This window comes from Anticarsia gemmatalis, chromosome 11, assembly GCF_050436995.1.
Source record: "Anticarsia gemmatalis isolate Benzon Research Colony breed Stoneville strain chromosome 11, ilAntGemm2 primary, whole genome shotgun sequence".
NCBI lineage: Eukaryota > Metazoa > Arthropoda > Insecta > Lepidoptera > Erebidae > Anticarsia > Anticarsia gemmatalis.
This window is the reverse complement of record NC_134755.1, coordinates 11,194,639-11,215,093: the sequence shown is the minus strand read 5'-3', so window position 1 is coordinate 11,215,093 and position 20,455 is coordinate 11,194,639. Positions and strand designations below refer to the sequence as shown.

Sequence of the window (20,455 nt, the reverse complement as noted above, 5' to 3'; positions counted from 1 at the left end):
CTTACAATAAATTCTGTGGTATTATACTTATACCCTTTCGATCAGTGTGACAATAAAAACGCGAGTGGAACCAAAATGTGGGACAATTTTATCGTAATGTACTTGAGGCGTTCTGCGTAGTCCCGAGATATTTGCAGAAAATGATGGTATGTTAGATATTAGAGTTGGTGATATTGGATAGCTGATGTTGAGAAGACAATAGTTTTTTTTAATACTTGTATGTTGATACAAGATTTGTTTTCACTTCATTAGCCTTGGCGCGCATTGACGGTATCGGCAAAGTGGTACTCTGGGTAACTATGCTTTGGTGTGCTCCAACACCTTTGTAGATATCGAGGAATCGTTGAATACGACTAGGCGTAGTTTCCAACAGCGTGATCTTGCTTTAAGAGACGCAAAACTACGCTTTTTCTTACCAAAGCTTTAAATGAGAGCCGCGCTTCATTATAAAACTAGCTATAGTTATAGTTTATGCTGAATAGTATGTACAAGTTTTACGTGGACTTGTAAACATTGGCCGTTTCACAGTGGTACCTGAACAAAATATGTATGTCTTTAAATCGCTGCGTAAGATGCACGATAGCTATGAATGTAGGTCATCAAACTATAAAAAAAGGTATAAAACCATAAATCTACGTGTACAAAATTAAGGTGTAATAATGTCTTTCAAAGAACAAAAAACCTAGACATTCCTTAATCAGCTAACGAGCGACAAAAAACCTAAGTAAATGTATTCTTTTGTGTTTTCAGTGTTTCGTACAATGTGAGGTTTCTTTCAGCTGTAATTAGAGGTCGTGGCTCAATTGTAGGTGACACGAATTAGGACGACTTTGTACGGAGTTTTTTTTTTTGTGTGGATGGTAGAAATAATTGCAAAGAATTCTGTATTTTATATAATTTATTGTGTTAGTCCGTTTCGTATTATGTTCGAAAATTGCGTTAGTCTGTTTTGTAATAGTTTCTATTGACTATTTTCCAGAGTACAGATACATACGAGTACATCACGCTTTTTCCCATAGGGGTAGGTGGAGACCAAACACCGCCACTAAATCAAATTCCCATAGAAATTTTCTTCCTTGGTATGAATCTCTCATGGTAGTGGGGTTTCCAAGCCTTTCTCCTCCCCATTTCTTATAACATTGTTGGAAACCCGGCACTTGCACATTTTCCCGGAAGAAAATAGTTGCGCTTTGTTTTCAACGATTAGTCCAACAATTAATTTTGTAGTTATATAAGCTGTAAGTAATATTCAGGCTTGGTTAAGGTCAATCTGAAAACAAAGGCTCATTTTGCTTTTAATAAATTATTCATTAAAAAATAAGAACATAATTAAACGCATCCTTCTACTTAACAAATGTAAATGAAACCCGAAACTTGATTAAACGCAAATAAATAAGTTCGGACACCAAATAACCGAATTCTCAGATTGCGGATCCCGGCGTCAAACAAGGGACCAATTTGAAATGTAAATTAGTACTACTGATTGTATTCTGGTTATAAACTGCTCATACAGAATCTCTGAGCGGACGAGCGGAACTTTATTGAACAATGTTTGCGTCTATAATTTATTGAAAAGCTGGTTTAAAAGTATTTAAACACTACTTTAATTGCCTGTTGTTGTTTTGTACTTTCAACAGCAAAAAAATCTTGTTAAATTTTTTTGAGCTACAGAACGCTCAAATAGCAAACATGCTATTTCAAATCGAGTTCTAATTATGACTCTCTTAAATATCTTTAACTGACCTATTTCCATTTTCCAATGTCGTTTTCAATTTTAGGCCAGTCACGGAACTCACACTTCAATAGGCTCAAAGATTCTAAACAAACTATACACACATTAAGACACATTTGATATAGAGCCATTTAAACTAATGCGCTCCTAGTCTTCTACTGTACAAAATTTAAGAAACATCTCTAACCCCCGGTTTCTGAAGTTCATTTAGCGGTTGTTTGTCTATTCAGTAGCGTTTTTTTTTATATGAGTTTAACCGCTATTGAATATATAAACTACCGCTAAATGTACCCCAAAAACCCGGGGGTTAGAGCTTATGTAACTTCCGAATAGCAACGCTTTTCGCTCCGCCTAAGCAATACATCCAGATCCCATCCACTGGATATATTATAGTTATTTATTTAACAATTAGTTAAATCTCTCGTGATAACGAGGGTCTGTTCAATATTAACCGGAGGTCAGCTGATTCATAGAGGTCACTTATTCTGCCTTATGAATAGTTATAGCGGATGTTTTAGCTTTATGAATTATTTATAACGCTAGCCTTTGTTTTGGTATTTTTGAAATTATATGGTGTTTGCGAATTGAATGAAAAAATAGAATTTTGTACATTACTATATTCGTTTTAAGAAGTTTTATAAAGTAGTTACCACACAGTTTTGCAGACACTTATGCGAATTATTTTGCTACAGTAGATCCTACCATGATTTTAGTAAATAACTACGGCTTTTCTTGTGAATATGAATATGCATATCGTACACATAATTTATCTTACAGGTATTTCTTACTTAAGCACAAATAAGAATTGCACTTAGGTATAATAGGTATAATAATTTATTGTTATTGCCCACATTAAATATATTATTCTCATGTATCCCACTAACAATTATATCACAACACTTTTATGTGCCACAGACAATAACATCTCACGCAATGGTCAGCCATTAAGCCGTCTCAAATGATCACAAAAGAATAACCCAGCTGATATAAACGCCCAATACTCATAAACTACAAGTTAATTCCCCTATTTGTCCCATAACGAACGATTAAGTCCCCCCTCATTAGGTCAGAGTGGTTCCCTAATTCTATTGTAGCTTTTTTTTTCACGCGTCATTTCTCTTTGGCACAATACCTATATGCCTTTGCCCGTTCAATGCTGGCACAATGAAATGTGGTGTGTCATTCTCATAATGTTCGTTTACGATGATTCGGGAAATTGTTTCGGGTTACTTTGGCTTTGGAAAATATATGTAAATGTGTTTTAAAAAGCTTTAAATGAAAAGTTGATGGTACTGTAATAATACACAAATGAAACTTTTAAACAAATTAATGAAATTATTTATTTTGGTAGAATAAAGAACGAAATTAAAAACTTTTGTTTGGCAACTTAATCGTAATTCTAGTTTTAATATAAGGTTAATTTTATGTAGTCTATAATTATAATAAGTACTAAGCTAACGTTTTGTATTACAAAACAATTTTCTAGTGAAATATTAAAACAGAGGCAATTTTATACCAATTGGAGTTAAAATAAAAAAGAACATAAATTCAGTTAACCCTATGTTCTTTTTCCATTTAAAACGAACTACCGTATAAACTTTTAACCTTTGCATACGAAACTACACGTTGGAACTAATATGAAAACTTAATTACCTCGGAACAAATTTACAACGCCGCGCCGCGACAGTTATTGCCGAACTTCTCCTACGATATAACTTATGTATGTTTGTGTGTGTATCATTGTTTGTGAACACTTCATTATACTGTCATTTGTGTTTGAAGAGATAGTTTGATATTTCGGGAAAGTTTGGATTGTTATGTCATTTCATATCACTATGAGAAAGCAGAATTAAGAGCCTTATATAAATTCTATATGTAGTTTGTAAATATGGTTTAATATTTTTGATAGTTATTTATATTCTTTATACATATAAACCTTACTGACAATTTTTATCCTAGCTAGTAAGGAAGTTTCGAATATTTCGCCTCCCGGGAATTCAGTCTAGAAAACCGTGAGCCTTATGAACATTATGAACATATTTACATACCCTTAGTTAAATGTACATAAGAGAGTTTATGTTCCTTTTGTAAACATTTTTGTAGCCATATAATAACCATAAAGTCGTAAAACACGAAAGCAGCAAATAACATGGCACGAGTAAATCAATTTATTATCAAATCATCGTAAAAGCGAAAGATCGATGCTTTTGCAAACAATAAAACAGTCAGGATATCGGAAAGGCCATACACCGCGGGAAAACCCATACTACGCTCTATGAGTGGATCACGGTGTGACTATTTTTCATTTTACACTGTCAGTACACAATTCCCGCCTTTTTCCGTGCCGCCATAATTCAGTTGACAGCCACTGACGTTTAAAAAAGGCGCCAACGAAATCCGTGACCGCCATTTTCCAGTTTCCATTTTGAAATTTTCTTTTCCTTTTTTGAATTTTAAGGCAGCGTAGTTCACGTGGAAACTTTTTTTACTGACGATAAGCCCTAAACAGGCTAACAAAGTTGCCCAATGACTTTTTTGCTTGAAAATATTTTTTGGTCATGAATGTCAGGCTTAGATTACGACAATGACTCTACGGGGTGAAACTTTTTACGTTTTCTTGTGATAATATTTCGAGATATATTTTCTTAGGTAACGTTCTTAAATAATATTTAGCTTGGGTTAAAAGGGTGAGGTTTCAAGATTAAAAATAGTTCTATCTTTTAAGATACGTACAGATACTCACGCCTTCTTCCCATAGGGGTAGGCAGAGAGAGACCAGAGAATTATGTTTTTTTTTAATTCACAGGCAAAAGGTTATCGTACTATTCACATTATATCTACAAAAAATATTGCTCTGTTGGCTAGAATTTTAAAGATAGAGTGCTGTAAAAAGCAAAGAGTTCTTTAATTTGGCCGCGGCAATAAAAATGTACTCAAGTGATTTTCAACCCTCACATTACGTCACTTAATTTGAAGACAATTTAGCAGCCATTTTACTTTTAAGTAGCCTTCATTTTATGACCGCAAAATTGTGAGTCAGTAAAAAGATCTTTATTTAGGTTTTTGAACCTCATTTCAATGTGCTATTTGATTGCTACAATCTGTCTGAATTCTTTAAAAAGTTTAAGACGAATATTGAACAGTAGTCTTTATTTATCTGTAGAGCCTATAGCACAATGGTTAAAGGTAGTAACACTAGTCACCAAGAGCCAGGTTTTTAAGTTCGGTTTCCATATTCAACACAATATATTTTAAAAATATTCGTGTATCTTTATATCAGCTTAAAATGGTATTTGTTTCAATATAGTAAATCCGGTACCGTTTCTACATCTCTAACTGAATAATAACAGCAAAGCTCTCATAAAAAGCGGTTACACAAAGTTCCATAACTTATAACCATTCTAACTTGAATACTTGTCTCCATCTTGTCTCTTCTTTTCAACTTAACGTCTATAAAATATTCTATTCAAAAGACTTTTACTACACACATAAAACAGATGTCTCTTATCGTACAACTCGTTTCCTTATTGCTCAAGGTAGAAGCACATTTTGACGTGTAATTATGATATAAAAAAACTTCAACTAATTTGTTGCAAGATGAGTTTAGAAACGATGTTGCTGTTGATGTTGTAGGCTTATAGGCTGTATATCATCACGCTACGACCAATAGCAGAGCAGAATATTAGTAAAAAATGTTACAAAAACGAGGAAAATTATGATCCATTCTCTCTTATGTGACGCAAGCGAAGTTGCGCGGGTCAGCTAGTCCTAAATATTTACAAGGCTTTCAGAAATCAACTTTTGAATCAGATTTTCAATAACAATAAATATATTTGGTAAACTGATCAGCGCTCTTAGCGTATTATAAAAGAACAATTTGGGTCAAGAGATGTCAAACTCTCAGAAACTGGAAGGCAATACGATAGTACTGAGTTTAAAAAGCCTTTTCAGCGAGGCTATACACGTATGTCAAAGTTTGAAAACTTAAAACATTTGCTAAAACGTTACATGACAATATTGTTCACACACTTTTTCTATCAAACATAAACATTCTTTTTTATTTAAACAGTATTATTATATAACAAAATATATTTTATGCGGAACTTCTGTAAAAAACTCTTCTTATATTCGTCTCTTTAACGTTTCAGTTCGAGACTAGTGACAAAAGATGGTTTTGGAAGCTTCGGTACTAAGTTTTTTTCATCTTGTTTGTTGGGAATTCTATTACCGTGATATCTATGATGTGGAAGGTTCTAGATTACATAAGGAATGGATGTTATTGTCACCAGTATGGGAAGAAAAAATAGTTTCCTAGATAAGTATTTATGGTTCTGTTTTTGTCTAACTTTTGTGGGATAAAGTATGTAAAGTAATATGTCTAGGATTATTTCTCTTTTACTTACTTATATAATATACTTACTAGATTACAGCGAAGACTGTAAAAGAGACACTGAAACTATTTTCATGAATACGTAAAGTATAGAACAACATGACATTTCGTTGGAGAAAGGTAGCAGCCAAGAACGCCATTTGTAACAAGTAGGCGTAGGTAAAAAGGACAGAATCATTACTAGACATTTTACTTGCATAATAATCAGATTGAACAAAAATCTTAAAAAGTTGAGATTTGTTGCCTGTAGTATCAAATCATTTACCCCGGTTTCTGAGGTACACTTAGCGACAGTTTATTTATTAAATAGCGTTAAAACAAATACAAAAAAAACGCAATTGAATAGATAAACTACCGCTTAATGTACTCAGAAAGCGGGGATTATTTATTTAGGTCAAATATCAACACCTATAATAGTCGTTACAGTTGCCGAATCTACCACTAGGTCGGAAAGGGTACCCCCTTTCCGAGCCTTATGAGGAGAGCTAGCAAGAAACATACGGCCACTGTTTCAATCATCAAAAGATTTTCACTATGGTTAATAGAATAATTGATCATGCGAGGCACTGCCAACGATCGCCGATTAACAAATATACCTACACCATTTAGTCTGTCCACATTTCTCAATTGTCTATAATAAAAATAAATTCCCAGACATAGCGTGATAAACACAATTATTTTCAATATTATTCCTACCAAAAATAAGCTAACTTTCGCCCTAGAGTACTGAAAACATCCATTAGTACATATTACAGACTATTACAGTACATTAGGACAATACTTGGTACTATTTTGGTACTTTTTATAACACTTTAGTGCTTGTAATGGTACTTGGCACTACAGTTGTTATAATATTTAGGCGTCAAGTATTTGAATGGAGCGGAAACGTGTAATGGTGGAGAACGTTCTGGAACTTTCGAATAATGATAAGAAAAAATAGTACGTAGTAAAAAATAAGTAGTGTTTCATTAGATATTAAATTTGATTGTACTTTTTTATTGGTTTTTTAATATTATTTTATAGACATTCCTACAGCAATTTTAAGATTTGATTGTTTTTCGATCGAGACCAGATGATTTCAAATAAAAAGAGACCTCGTGTGGAAAGCTAACGAAATTTAAAGTTCTTAAGATACTTTTTGTACTTGATACTTGCCCCAAAAAGTAGTAAATGATGAGCCATTTTTTTTTCTTGAGTTTATTTAAATAAGGACTTCTTTAATAACAATAAAAAATAATACACGAAAATATTTCTATTAAAATGATAATGTAACAATTTTCCGCTTTTCCTGTGAAAACACCGTAAAATATTATATAACTTAAAATTGAAACCAAGACCGGAAATACTTACTAAAGACCATAGTTTAAAAATAACAGCGCGATAAAAACAAACAGCTTTTATCGACACTCCAGGAACCATAAATATTTATCTATACTTAACTCGTTTTTTTTATTACTGCGCCCTTTTTGGTGCTGGCATTTTTCCGCGTTTAGTTTTAATCTTGAAAGGCGTTAGATGATGTAATCAGAATTTGATGAGAAAATTGTTTCAGTGGGGAAATGCGCTTAGGAATTTTGAATATAATATCAATGTGAGAATATAATTTTAGCTTATCTTATTGGTTCTAGTCAAGCAATCAATGCAATTTTACTTAAACACCTAGGTTTAGAGGAGGAGCGGATTATTTATTACAAAAATATAAATATTCTTCTTATTAGTCAAAATAATCAGTCTTGACTAGTTACGCAATCAATGCAATTAAACTTCAACTATAACTGATTCGTGCCAGCTGTTATTCAGATTTTCAGAAAAACGTAAATGTGTAACTTATTATAATATCGATCTTGACTTCGAATAACTACAAAAAAAATTGCGATTGTATTTTTACAAAACAAATTTTACCGTCGCATAACAGAATCATTTAAATTTTCATTCTATTTCATACAAAGCATTTGTAAGTAAATAAACAAGCTCAAACATAGCTCAATTTACAAAATAAAGACTAGTAATAAGACTATTTGTACAAAAAACCAGTACTAAACTAATATTAAAACATTTTACCCCACACCTCGTTACCACAGGTTCAAAGAGATTCATATTCAGTGTTCAACATCGTTTGTATTCAGCCACAGATAGTTGGTTCCCTCATTTAGTTTATTCTGAAAACGTTTTACTTAGTTTTCTTTTGATTTAGTGAGGTATTTTTTATAAAGGTAGGATACTGGGAGGTCTACATGTAGATATTTGAAGATAGGTTCGTAGGCGTATTTAATTATGGCAATAATGCAAAGAGTTATTTTAACAGAGACCCGAATTGTCAGGTGTTGCAGATTCTAGGGTTGGGTAAAGTGTTTTGGTTTTTTTAAGTTTATATTACAATATTTCTCAATAAAAGCTCGGAGTTTAGTAACGTGCCTGGCAAATGGCCACAGGCTCGCCTCCTATTGCATGAGACTAACATGCCAAATGTGGATGTATGTCATACACCTCTACCTACACCTTCGGGTAGAGCAGGCGTGATATTATATATGTATGTAACCTGTTAAGTTTTTGTATAATCTGAAAATTAAGTTCTCATAATAGATAAACATTTATTTAAACAAACAAGAGATCATTAGACCATTTTTCAAGTCACCCATTAATACACGTCAAAACGCTCAAACTAAATAAAGCCATATCTACAATATATTCACAAACTCTTTAAACAAAAGCCTTCTAACATAACACAGCTACACTGTACCATGAACGATAAAAGCGAATGATCAAAACAATATATCACTCAGGTAATCCCTGGGGGAAGGTAACACAATCAAAAATTTCGCACGTGTACCCCAGGGTTAGGACATCGTATCTCATTCCGTTTTGATATACGAACTACGGTTGTTTTGATAACCTACTATGGTTTACTAAGGGTTAAAAAACAGTTTTAAATTTGAAAAAATATTTTTTGTTTTAAAATTTAATAAAGTGACATGATTTAAAACTGGATTTTATTTACGAGGTTACGTTTGTTTTAAAAAAACCTAGCTATTGTCTACTATTGTTTATGTGAAAAATGATTGATTGCATATTTTTTTAAGTTGAAATTTATTAAGTTTAAGTTTAAGTTAAGAAATCCCTTTTTAAGGCCTCAAACATAGCAGTGGAGAAATTCATACTAGTTTATTTAATTGCTAGGAAACTGCAAAATATAAAGGGTAAACAAATGTAATTTTAAGCAGAGTATCAGTTGATTGAGTATTTAAATAAGATCATAGACAACTTAAGATTATTTTATCACCTATATTCTTTAAAATTAGCTGCTGACCCGGCAAACGTTGTTTTGCCGTATCTAAATAAAAAAAGTATCACTGAGGGGTATGAAAAATAGATGTTGGCCGATTCTCAGACCTACTCAATATGCTCACAAAATGTCGTGAGAATCGGTCAAGCCGTTTCGGAGGAGTATGGCAACGAAAACTGTGACGCGAGAATTTTATATATTAGATATTATCCTTTTGTTCCTTCCAAATTTTAAACGAGCATCAATTATTTCAGCCAGTGTAACAAAATTTAAATTATCCCAAATGATTATGACACGCGACATTAAAATTTCAGATATCAAGTTCTCATTCTCATTTGTCTTATCTCAGTTTACCTGTACCGGGTTGTACGTGCTTGGCATTTTGCCAGCACACAACAAAGTACCAAGTGGCTGAACAAACTCGAACTCACAAAACACACTAGTATTTTACAAGCAATAGAATTGGCTATTCGAATATAGATAGCGTGTTTTCGAATGGCTATATTGGATTCCAAATACTATGTCGTTTTCAGATTAAAAAAAGACTTCTTACTTTAACTGAGTATCGATTTCGTTTTTCTCAATTTGAGGAGGGAATTTTGGTGTTCTGGTAGATATGATTTTGGATGTGTTGTCAATAATTTCTATCTTATTCTTCGAATGGACATAGTTTTATGGCCATAGAGTACGAACAATTCAGTCCTTTCTTTATTCATATTGCAATTAATAAATTACAGTATAATCCTTTATTAAAATGTTTTCCAAATTTCATTATCAAAACTTTAACCACAATAATTCTGAAATGAAATTTTGAAATCAGTAAATCACTTTACTCGTTCAATCAAATATTTAATCAGAGAATCCTTATTAAACAAAATAATTAATCAACTAAAGAATAAACCGCTTATCTTGAGTATTTGTGAGATGAATTTTAATAAAGCTTTCTGAATTGAGCGACTTAGGGACTTGGTCTGAGTTTTGTTAGACGTTGTGACGTCATTACGTAAAAGATATTTCAATAATAATAATAATATACTAATATACTCAAACACACACAGTATTAGACTAATAACGCCGTAAAATAACTAAAAAAACTAAATCGAAATCACTGCATCCGGTCAGGAGTTATGATACCACAGACAGACAGACAAACAGACACGTTAAACTTATAACACCCCTCTTTTTGCGTCAGGGGTTAAAAAGAAAGATTTTTTTGCCAGTTTAATCTTATTTAAATAGTAATAAAAAAGAAAAATAAATGTCAATTTCGAAGTCAAAATACAAATATTCGTTAGCAACTGCTACGGCATGTACGCATGCCGAAGAAAGCGTAATTTCTTATGTAAATATTTGATCGGGGTTTCTTTTACTTTCACATTTCAAATGCTAAAAGTAAATTGCGTTATATTGTTACATATTTTAGTAAATAGCCTGCGCGATTGTTTTAGGGTTATGTTCGAATCATTTGGAAGTTTTGTTTTGTGTTATTAACCTGTTATTGGTATTCAAAATACATCTTTGTTTTCTTACTATTTTACGTATGGAAATTTAAAGGCTCAGCAGTGAGATACAGAAACAGTCTAAAGAAAGATTTACATATCCTATCAAAAGTAATTCGTTATAAGACTTATTAAATCATATAGGTATAAATGCTTTGCTCTTGCATTTTTACCTTTCTAACTATCCTAGACATATTTATTTTGTAAAATGAATTGAATTGCATTTCTTAACGTAATGGTACCATAACGACAACATAAAACATCATTTTTTAGGTTCAAATACAATATTTCTTACTTATAACAAAAATATTGCATTATAAAACTAATAGAAAATAAACTCAACGAAGAACTTAAGTCTGATTCTCCAATACTATGTATAATTGATTCTATTGAAAAATTCACTTCGATTCAGACAGATCTAAAATAGCTGGTATATTAGGCCAGGGGCAAGGTCTGCTTACAATAGAAATAGATCAGTCTACTTTTGTCTGACTAAGTATTGATTTTGCTGCAGTTTAGGCTAAAGTTGATGTAACTTTGTGTTGTAAATGTAGGTTAAAGATGTAGACTTTTTGAATGTTTTGATAGATCATTGTTTTGTTGTAGATTTGTACAGTTGTTTCTTATTGTTCTCATTATTGTGAGATTCTGTAACACAGACTTTAATATAGGTACGTTTTTTTAAAGCATAACCTAAATATAATGTCGACTATTAATCGCTATAAAATACTATTTATCACTTTTAAAATACCGGGAGTAAATAATACCGGGTGTTACCGAAGAGTATCTTGTTTTAACCCAGGTAACTGGGTTGTGGAGAACCGATAGACAGTCGCTTATATAAAATACTAGTATCCAGCTGCATCCGGTGAGACTGAAGGCCGACTTCAATGTAGTTGGAGAAAAGGCTAGGCTGATATTTAATAATAAAGTTATGGATATCTGCTTTATTACTTAAAGTTGTACTGGTTTTTTGTCATCAAGATAGCGTGATACATACTTTCGGATTGTTTTTTGTGGAAGTTTCCGTCTTTTAGTATCCTATTGCTTTTTTTTAAATAATTATAATTAAGCAACCTGCAACAGAATTTCAAGCAAATAACTAGCACATTAAATGCAGATAATTTGCAAATGGAAATACATTTCCACTGATTATAAAGCATGCCATGACAAGTGATGGTCAGCGGTTTTGTGGTCAGTAGCTTCAACCGCAAACGTAAAGCTTTGACATTCGACTGTTGTAAATTCTGACTAAATGGAAGTAATGTTTAATGAATACAATACAAAATAAACAAGCTGATTTATTGTAGTTATAGCTCCAACGGCATTTAATTGCTTTGTTTTTCTGAACTCTTTCTTTATACAAACTTTTACTGTGATAATCGCATATATCCGTGCGTACAGTGTATTAAAAATACGAACCATATAGTTACGAATTGTTTCTTATTGCTTAATAAAAGGTCAAATGTTTGGTACTTTTAACTGGTGGTCCTGTATGAATAGATGTATGGATGTGAATAAGGCAATGGAAGTTTGTAAGCCCTATTTATGGGAAAAAGGCGTGTTTTAGGCATGTACATAGATATGTATATTTGCTGGACATAGTGACGTTTGTATATAAAGTAGTCATTATTTCTTTACGAGACTTCTTAACATTTTTAAGCACTTTTCCCAAAAAAATGTGTGTGTTTTGTTTTAAATATTTTGCTATTTACAATTTAAGCTGCGTTTTCCGAATTCACGCGTTTCTGCCTTAAATAATTCTATCGAACAAAAACAGTCGTAAATCTATCCAACAAATTTTGTAACAACCGCTATAAATTGTACGTTTGAAAACAGATTAGAATAGATGATTATCGGTTCACAAAAACTGAACAATATCGTAAAACAACGTTATAATATATGGTACATTATCACGAGTTATGAACCGTATATTTCGCAGTAGCGATTTTCAATGTGAATTATTTTATGTTTTCAAAAAGATGAATACGTTTGATTTGAGTGTGGGTTTGTATTATAATAATTTTGGGTATTTTTACGGATATTCTAAGAAGAAAGTGATGGATAGCTGTTAGTACATCAAATATTTTGATAGAATAAAGTAGAAAATCGAAACATTTTTCGTAGCAAAGAACTTATCTACGTTTTATAGCTGGCCAGATCTATCTTTGTCTAGTTGAGTAGCTCGTTTTTTTTCTAGCCCTGTACGTGTTCCACTGATAACAGTCTTATTTTGTTTGCGTTTAATTAAATATGGTATTCAGTTTCAGACGTTTATTAAACAATAACGTTACTATAACATTTCATTGCAACACGTTTAGTTAAACTTTTACAAAAATAATACACGTTTCCAACATTTTAAACTTATTTTACTAGAAAAGAAAACTGCTATTAAAAACAGTTATCTCAAATCCCACTATAAATCTGCACCACAATTTTCAAGAAAATATTCTCAAGAAAACTAACATAGCACACGATTCTTAGTAGTACGCTTCGGTTGCCATAATTCAGGCATAATCTTCGCTCGGTTGCAGATTTGTTGAGAACATTTTCAATTACCCACGTGTTCTGTAACGGGTATAAATATGGCGGCGATAAGACGAGGGTTTATGTGGTTAATGGGAAGAGGTCAGAGGCACGTCGTTTGTTAAAACTTTCATTTTAGTTATGAAAGACTATTACTGGTTATAGCTTTGAACTATCGTGTTGCTTGGTTATTATCTAAGTAACTGAATCGGCTATGAGGTGCTCTAAGTTTCGTCTTTAACCACTAGGTTTTTTATAAAAACGGTTCTTCAATTATCTTTAAGCTAAATTTTAATCGAATTGGTTCAGTGGTTTAGCCATGAAGCTTGTCAAATGGACTGTATTTACAAATTAGAATAGATCTATTATACTCGTAATATGAGAGTTAACGTTGGCATAGTAGCGGTGTTACGCACATTCAATTACAAAGGCAATGCTGCCAGCATTCTGGGAACGTTCCCGATGGACAGCGATGTGGAGGAGTACTACGACGCGTAGCGCGCCTCCTTTCTTTTATATTCTTATTTTTTTTTATATATTTGTTTTTTTTTTCGTCAATGTGTATATATAGTTTTAATTTTAATAATTTAATGTAAATATTTAATTACAAAGGTAGAAAGGAATATTCTCGTCAATTTCCGTACTTCAGAATAAGACAATACAAATTCAACGCGAAAGTTTAAAAGATCTCAGTAACACTAATATATTTAATCATGTAATTTATATGTAAATGCGAGCTATAATCATGAAACGAAACTAAAAATCGTTATCGAACCAATTCCTTCTCGTTTATCCTACATTTATTGTGCAATTTAATAACGAAACTGCTATCACGATGGGAAATTCCTAGACGGTAATCGTGAGGCTCGATCTAGACCTATCTTACAATGCTATCGGAACGGCACAGTTAAGGAAACAATCTTAGATAGTATAGAAAGCTAGAAGTACTACCGATTGTTATAGGATTAAGAGAAAGTTGGTAGTTTTAATCTAGTCATGTTTATTCAGGCTCGGTTCAGAAGTGATTTTGGAAAATGAATTATTATTATTTGTTAGTTTTATTACATGTCGAAGTTAGCGGTGATTAATTGCTAAACTGAAACAAAGCTGTATTCAGAAAAAAACACTATAGTATATAAAATCGTTAAATCCGTGATCCTGACAAATAGACACACAATCACGAGAGTCGAGAATATGATAATTTTAAAGTAGGTATAATACATTTTAACTTTTGGGAAACGAACTTGGATATTTCATTGACATTTAGTTTGGCATTAGGAGCTCGTGGCTTAGTTTACAACAGCCGCACGGATCGATCTCTGAGGTTAAGCTACGCTTGCCGAGGTTGTTCCGTGGATGGGTGACCATCTCATACATATCGAGTTCCTCCGTGTTTCGGAAGGCACGTTAAATTGTGGGTCCCGGCTGTCATTTTCGAAGATCTTTGACAGTCGTTAACAGTAGTCAGAAGCTTGAAAGTCTGACAACCAGTCTTACCGAAGGGTATCGTGTTAATACCTAAGTAACTGGGTTGTGGAGGTCAGATAGGCAGTCGCTCCATGTAAAACACTGGTACTCAGCTGCATCCGGTGAGACTGGAAGCCGACTCCAACTGGACAACTTGGAACAAAGGCTAAGCCAAAAAAAAAAAAAAAAAATTTAGTTTGGCAATTCACAATTACGATTAGCAATAACATAATATGTAATTGTAATTACTTAGATAATATTTATATTAACCGCTTATAAGTATAAAAAAACTAGCTGACCCGCGCAACTTCGCTTGCGTCACATAAGAGAGAATTTTACCCTATATCCTGCATGTGCCGCCAAATGTAGCATTGCGTAATAAAAGCCAGTAAATCAAGCCTCCTTTCATATTCTTCGTATTGGAAGAGAACAATGTAGAGTATGTAGCCTTAAGCAATATTCTATGTTATTGCAAACCCCATGTGTTACCGTCACTATGGGATATTTTATGACTACTATAGAAAAGCTGACAGTAGTTTTTTGTTATTCGCTGAAGAATTGAAAGTTTATGTAGAATGAACTGAGCCTATAGAGAGGTTTTATATATACCTATTACATACACTGCTGCTTGCTAAGTTTCACCTTTATTACATTTGAATTTGAACAACAGTTTATCATAATTATCTACAATAGACACAGGCCAATGATGATGATAACAATGACATTAATTATAAAAATAAGGTCAATCTAGTAGCATTGATTTACTGAATGGTACAAACTATTTATAATAGTCTGTACCATTCAGTAACAAACTATTATAATAGTTTGTAGGGATATTGGTCCACATAGGGATGTGGACCAAATTCCGATTTCAATATTGATAAAATCAAAATATTTTTTTGTCGACACAGTATTATAAGGTATTTAATACATACATATCATTGACGCCTTCTTCCCATAGGGCTAGGCAGAGAGAGATTTTATGATAAAACAAAATACAAAACTTCCCTTTTATAATAATTAACTGTACCTTAACATAATAATCAGAATTTTCTCAACAACCTCTAATAAAGGTCTTAATGACGGTAACTTATAAGTCATTACGAAGCCAGGGTTATCGAAACTTCCATCTAATATGAAGGTCCAGGTATCAGGGCCTCCATTAGGGCAATTTACGGGCCCTACACTGTCAAAGGGTTTTAAGGGCCTCGACTATAACATAGGTAGGTACGAATTACCATTTGAATATTTATTGGGTGTGTGTAAATGTGTGGATTTGATTTCATTGGTTTTGATTTGGTAGTTTACAATTGAAAATTAATAATTTATAACTTTTTTTTGTGACAAAAAGCTGTGAGTCCTGTTTTTGATATGACTGCTTTTTTGTTTACAGACTTGATAAAATAAAAGGAAAATAGACTCTTTGTAAGAGGTTTTTGTATTCAATAATAAGTACTTTTGAGTACCTACGTCCGATTAGTAAAAGAAAAACTGTGTTTCTTATTGATTCTCTCTTTCACTCTTGGAATCAGAAAACAAAAATACAAAAAATATCTTATGCATAAAAACACTGTGTCAATACTGTATTGTCAAATAAATCACAACGAGAAATTATTAAACTTAATCTCCATTTTTCATTCAAATTTCATTAAAATTGTACACAAAATCAGAGCATTCGGAGCAGTGTGCCCGTCTGTCCGTCACCGTGACATGGATGAGGGTGCAGTTTGCCCTTTCTCTGGTTAATTCTGGAATTAACCGAGCTGTAACCGCAGGTGGGGCATTACGTATGTTAATGTACAGATGGATGTACTCTGTGTAAGGACGCTATTCTGTCCGTTAGAAATGCAAAGGTGGCTAATATTAGTGCCCGTTTGTAGGACTAATGGATTACTGGACAGATGTAGTACACAAGTAAAAATGAGGTAATAAGAAACAAGTGTAGGGTAGTAGAGTGTAGATACTGACATTGAGTTGATTAAAAGTATATTTTAAATAAAAAAAGGGTTTTACTGCAAATAAATGAATGAATCTCATCATTTTTATAGTGACTTTTGCTCTCATATAACGACTGTGAAAATGTGAACTTAAAATTTAAATCTATGAAACTGCATGTACAGTTTCTCTGCGGATCAAAGTCTAGTAGTTCGATGTCTTGAAGGTAAAATCTGTCTGTTAAAAGCTTTTACAACTAAACTACTAAACGACTGGACCAATATTGATGATATTTACCATAAAGACTAGATAAAATTCGAAGTTTAATACCAAATCCATAAGTGATGAAACTGACAAACCAATACACAATTTGAAACTTTGTGACAACAGTAGAAATAAATAAATCTTTGTATAGTTATATCATTTGGTTATATTCTTAATCCCTCGATACCCAAATACATGAAACAGTATTTACATTTAAATATTTAACATAAAATCCATATTGAAACAATCCCTATTCACAATAGAAATTGTGACAATGTGTGGAGCTTTTAAATAATATTCATAGCATACGAACCAAAGTTAATGCGAAGAGATTATTCAGTATATAATATGCAAATTTGAGGTACTACCTTTGGGTCGGTTGTGTAATGTTGTAGGGTAGATATATACTCGAAACTGAAGTGCTAATTATTTGAAATGGAAAATACATATATATTATTATAATGTTTTAGGTCTTATTTATTTTAGTACAATTGAATTTCAAATAGATAGTGAAACAAAAGATTAATATAAGGTATATTTTTAACACGAAATTTAAATAAACGTTTGAACAGTCATTTTGCTGAGATTTTAATTTTGAATGGAATGGAATTGTACTTTATAAGATATAAAATACCGTTCCAAGTTCTCTGAAATTATTTAAATTAAAATTATATAGTATTTTACTTTAAATCTGCTACCAAGAGTACTGCAAAATATTAATACCATTTTGAATACGAAAAGATAAAACAAAGCATAATAATTTTACGTCCAGGCGTCAAACACAGTAAAATTAAATCAATAAAATAACAGAAATATTAATTAATATCTTCGTTATATGTGTTATGTTTCGTTTTATAACAAGAGCATATATTTTGACTGCAGTATCGGACATCCGAATTCAATGCAATTTTTATTAGTCTGTTTTTATTCCCGTTTTGACAGTTCTATAGTATTGTTAAAAGCACATGAACGAATGTAAATAATGGTGAGCCATAAAGTAAAAATCCTTTTATGTTGTTGATATGTGTTTAATTTTAATTACTCTGATGTAATTCCGATAATAAAATAAAAATGTAATACAAAGGTATTGAAATCAGTTCAATTTTATCAATAAAAATTCTAAATTGCACATCCTCTATGGATAAACTGTTGATTCAACACTAAATGTAACATCCTATGTACACAGTTATGCAATAAATTTATCTTTAAAATAACATAAATATTAATTAGACTACGCTATGCTTTAAATTTCATTTTAAAACGAGAGCGTAAATTTTGACTGCAGTATCGGACATCTGAATTCAATGCAATTTTTATTTGTTATTTTATTGCCATTTTGACAGCTCTATAGTATTGTTAAAAGCCTATGAACTGAATAATGGTCAGCCATAAAGTAAAAATCCTTTTACACAGTTTTTAGGTGTGGATTTTATTTTCAAATGCATATGGAATATATTGCAGATTTATTGTTATGTACATATAGTGCGACTATTCAATTTATTTTACAGAGTTTTACTTGTTATTATAACGCAGTCATTTAACAAAATTTAACATGGTTCTGGTGATTTCGCGTTATTTTAATTTCTCTCGATACAGAATTATTTTAGTTGAGTGGTAATATACAAGACAGAAAAAAAAATTGTTTTTCACCCCGTTGCGCAGTTTTCTATACCCTATAGAAGCTATTTCTTACTTCTCATAGTTAGAAAAACCGATTTTTTACTACAATCGACAATTTTAGACTTTTTTCTAAAAACTGATGAATGCCTCTTTAATTTAATATTTAAAACGCTAAAAACGCTAAAGATCACGATAAGTTTTTTTTTTTTTTTTATGGTTTGTACTAGATTTTTTAGAATTTAAAATGTCAAATTTTCGATACTCCATAGTACCGAATAAAGGATATGGCGCTGTATAAACTGCATCTACAGTATTTCTTTTCACACGGCTTCCCGTTGCGGGATTTCCTCAACTGCTCGGCGATACACTAGTTCTTCCGACAGCTCCCGAAGGAACGATATCCTAGTTTCAAAGGTATTTGCTAAGATAAGTCTATAAATTCACCAGCTGAGCGCATACTTGTAAACACTGACCAAAATATGATGCGACATCACTATTTTTTATTGTATGTTAAGACACGTACAAAGTTCTATCGAAGAACGGCACTTGGTACGATCCTTATAAACTTATTAATCCATTCTAATTAAACTCTTCTAAAACAAAGAGGTTCCTAGTTTCTGATTTTTATATGGTAGAAAACCTATCGCATTTTGCATTGAACAATTATTAAAATTAATAAGGAATTATTTTGTATTTCCTATTTTTTTTGTAAAGTCCTCTTTTTAAACAAATTATTTGTGACAAGGTACAATTTTCTTAACAATAGCCACAGTGAGTGAATGGCCAACAATTTGTGAGCGTGCGGTTCAATCGGTCGAAATAATAGCCTTTCGCAGTCTATTGAAATGCTGGAGGTCGGCCAACATCGGTTGGAGAACATGCTCGATTTGTTTGTTTATGTCCGCCTTTATATTTATTAGAGAAGCGAATCGTAAATTTGTTTCTTACACTGATACTGAAAAATGCGAATTAAAATACTTTGGGAGTGAGTCTGTTGGTTTTGTATTTAGCAACTGAGTAACTATTATATTCTGTGGTGCGGTTGATAGTGTATAGACTGAACTATTACGAATGTTGGGTCGCGTCAGAGTTTTTTTCTGGGATTACCTGTTTTTTTTTTTTTTGATTGTCTGGAGTTAGAAAGTTGAGGTCGTAGACTTCTGTGCCTCGAGAGCACGTAATGCCGTCGGTCCTGCACCTGTCGTTTCGCTGGTCATGTCGGTAATCCGCCCGACCGGACTAGACAGTGAAGGAATAGAGAATGTCCCTATGTAATACGCCCATACTTAGACACAATAAACCAGCCAGTTATAATGAAATTGGCCGCTGAAGTCGGATATTGGCTACGAGGACATTATTATTACATTTAAAAGTCTTTGCCTCTACAGAAAGTTTTACATACATTTACCTTAGCTCAGAAAGTCGGCAGTAAATATACATATAATAGCCTCATATTTATAAAACAATGTTTGTTGTTGAGAATTTTTATGACGGCAATGGCAATGTAACTTTGGAAGTAACATTAAAGAGATCTTTATCAAAATCTCACCTCAGGGAATAAATCTCTTTTTATTATACGAAACGCTTCAAGTTAACTGTAATAAACAGTTATATTACTGAACTGAGATAAAGATTAATTAGAGAGTGCTTAGTAATAATAATCGTCCTATGTAATAATGTTGATATAATGAGATGTCTTTTGCTAAATTTAAAATAATTCTAACGCACCTATCCCTAAG

At 32.3% G+C, this 20,455-nt stretch overlaps 1 protein-coding gene across 1 annotated transcript in view; it reads left to right on the top strand.

Moving 5' to 3' along the window:
• Window positions 1-20,455, top strand: part of Scp2 (Sarcoplasmic calcium-binding protein 2) — a 56,112-nt gene that overhangs the window by 16,298 nt on the left and 19,359 nt on the right. The window lies entirely within an intron of this gene.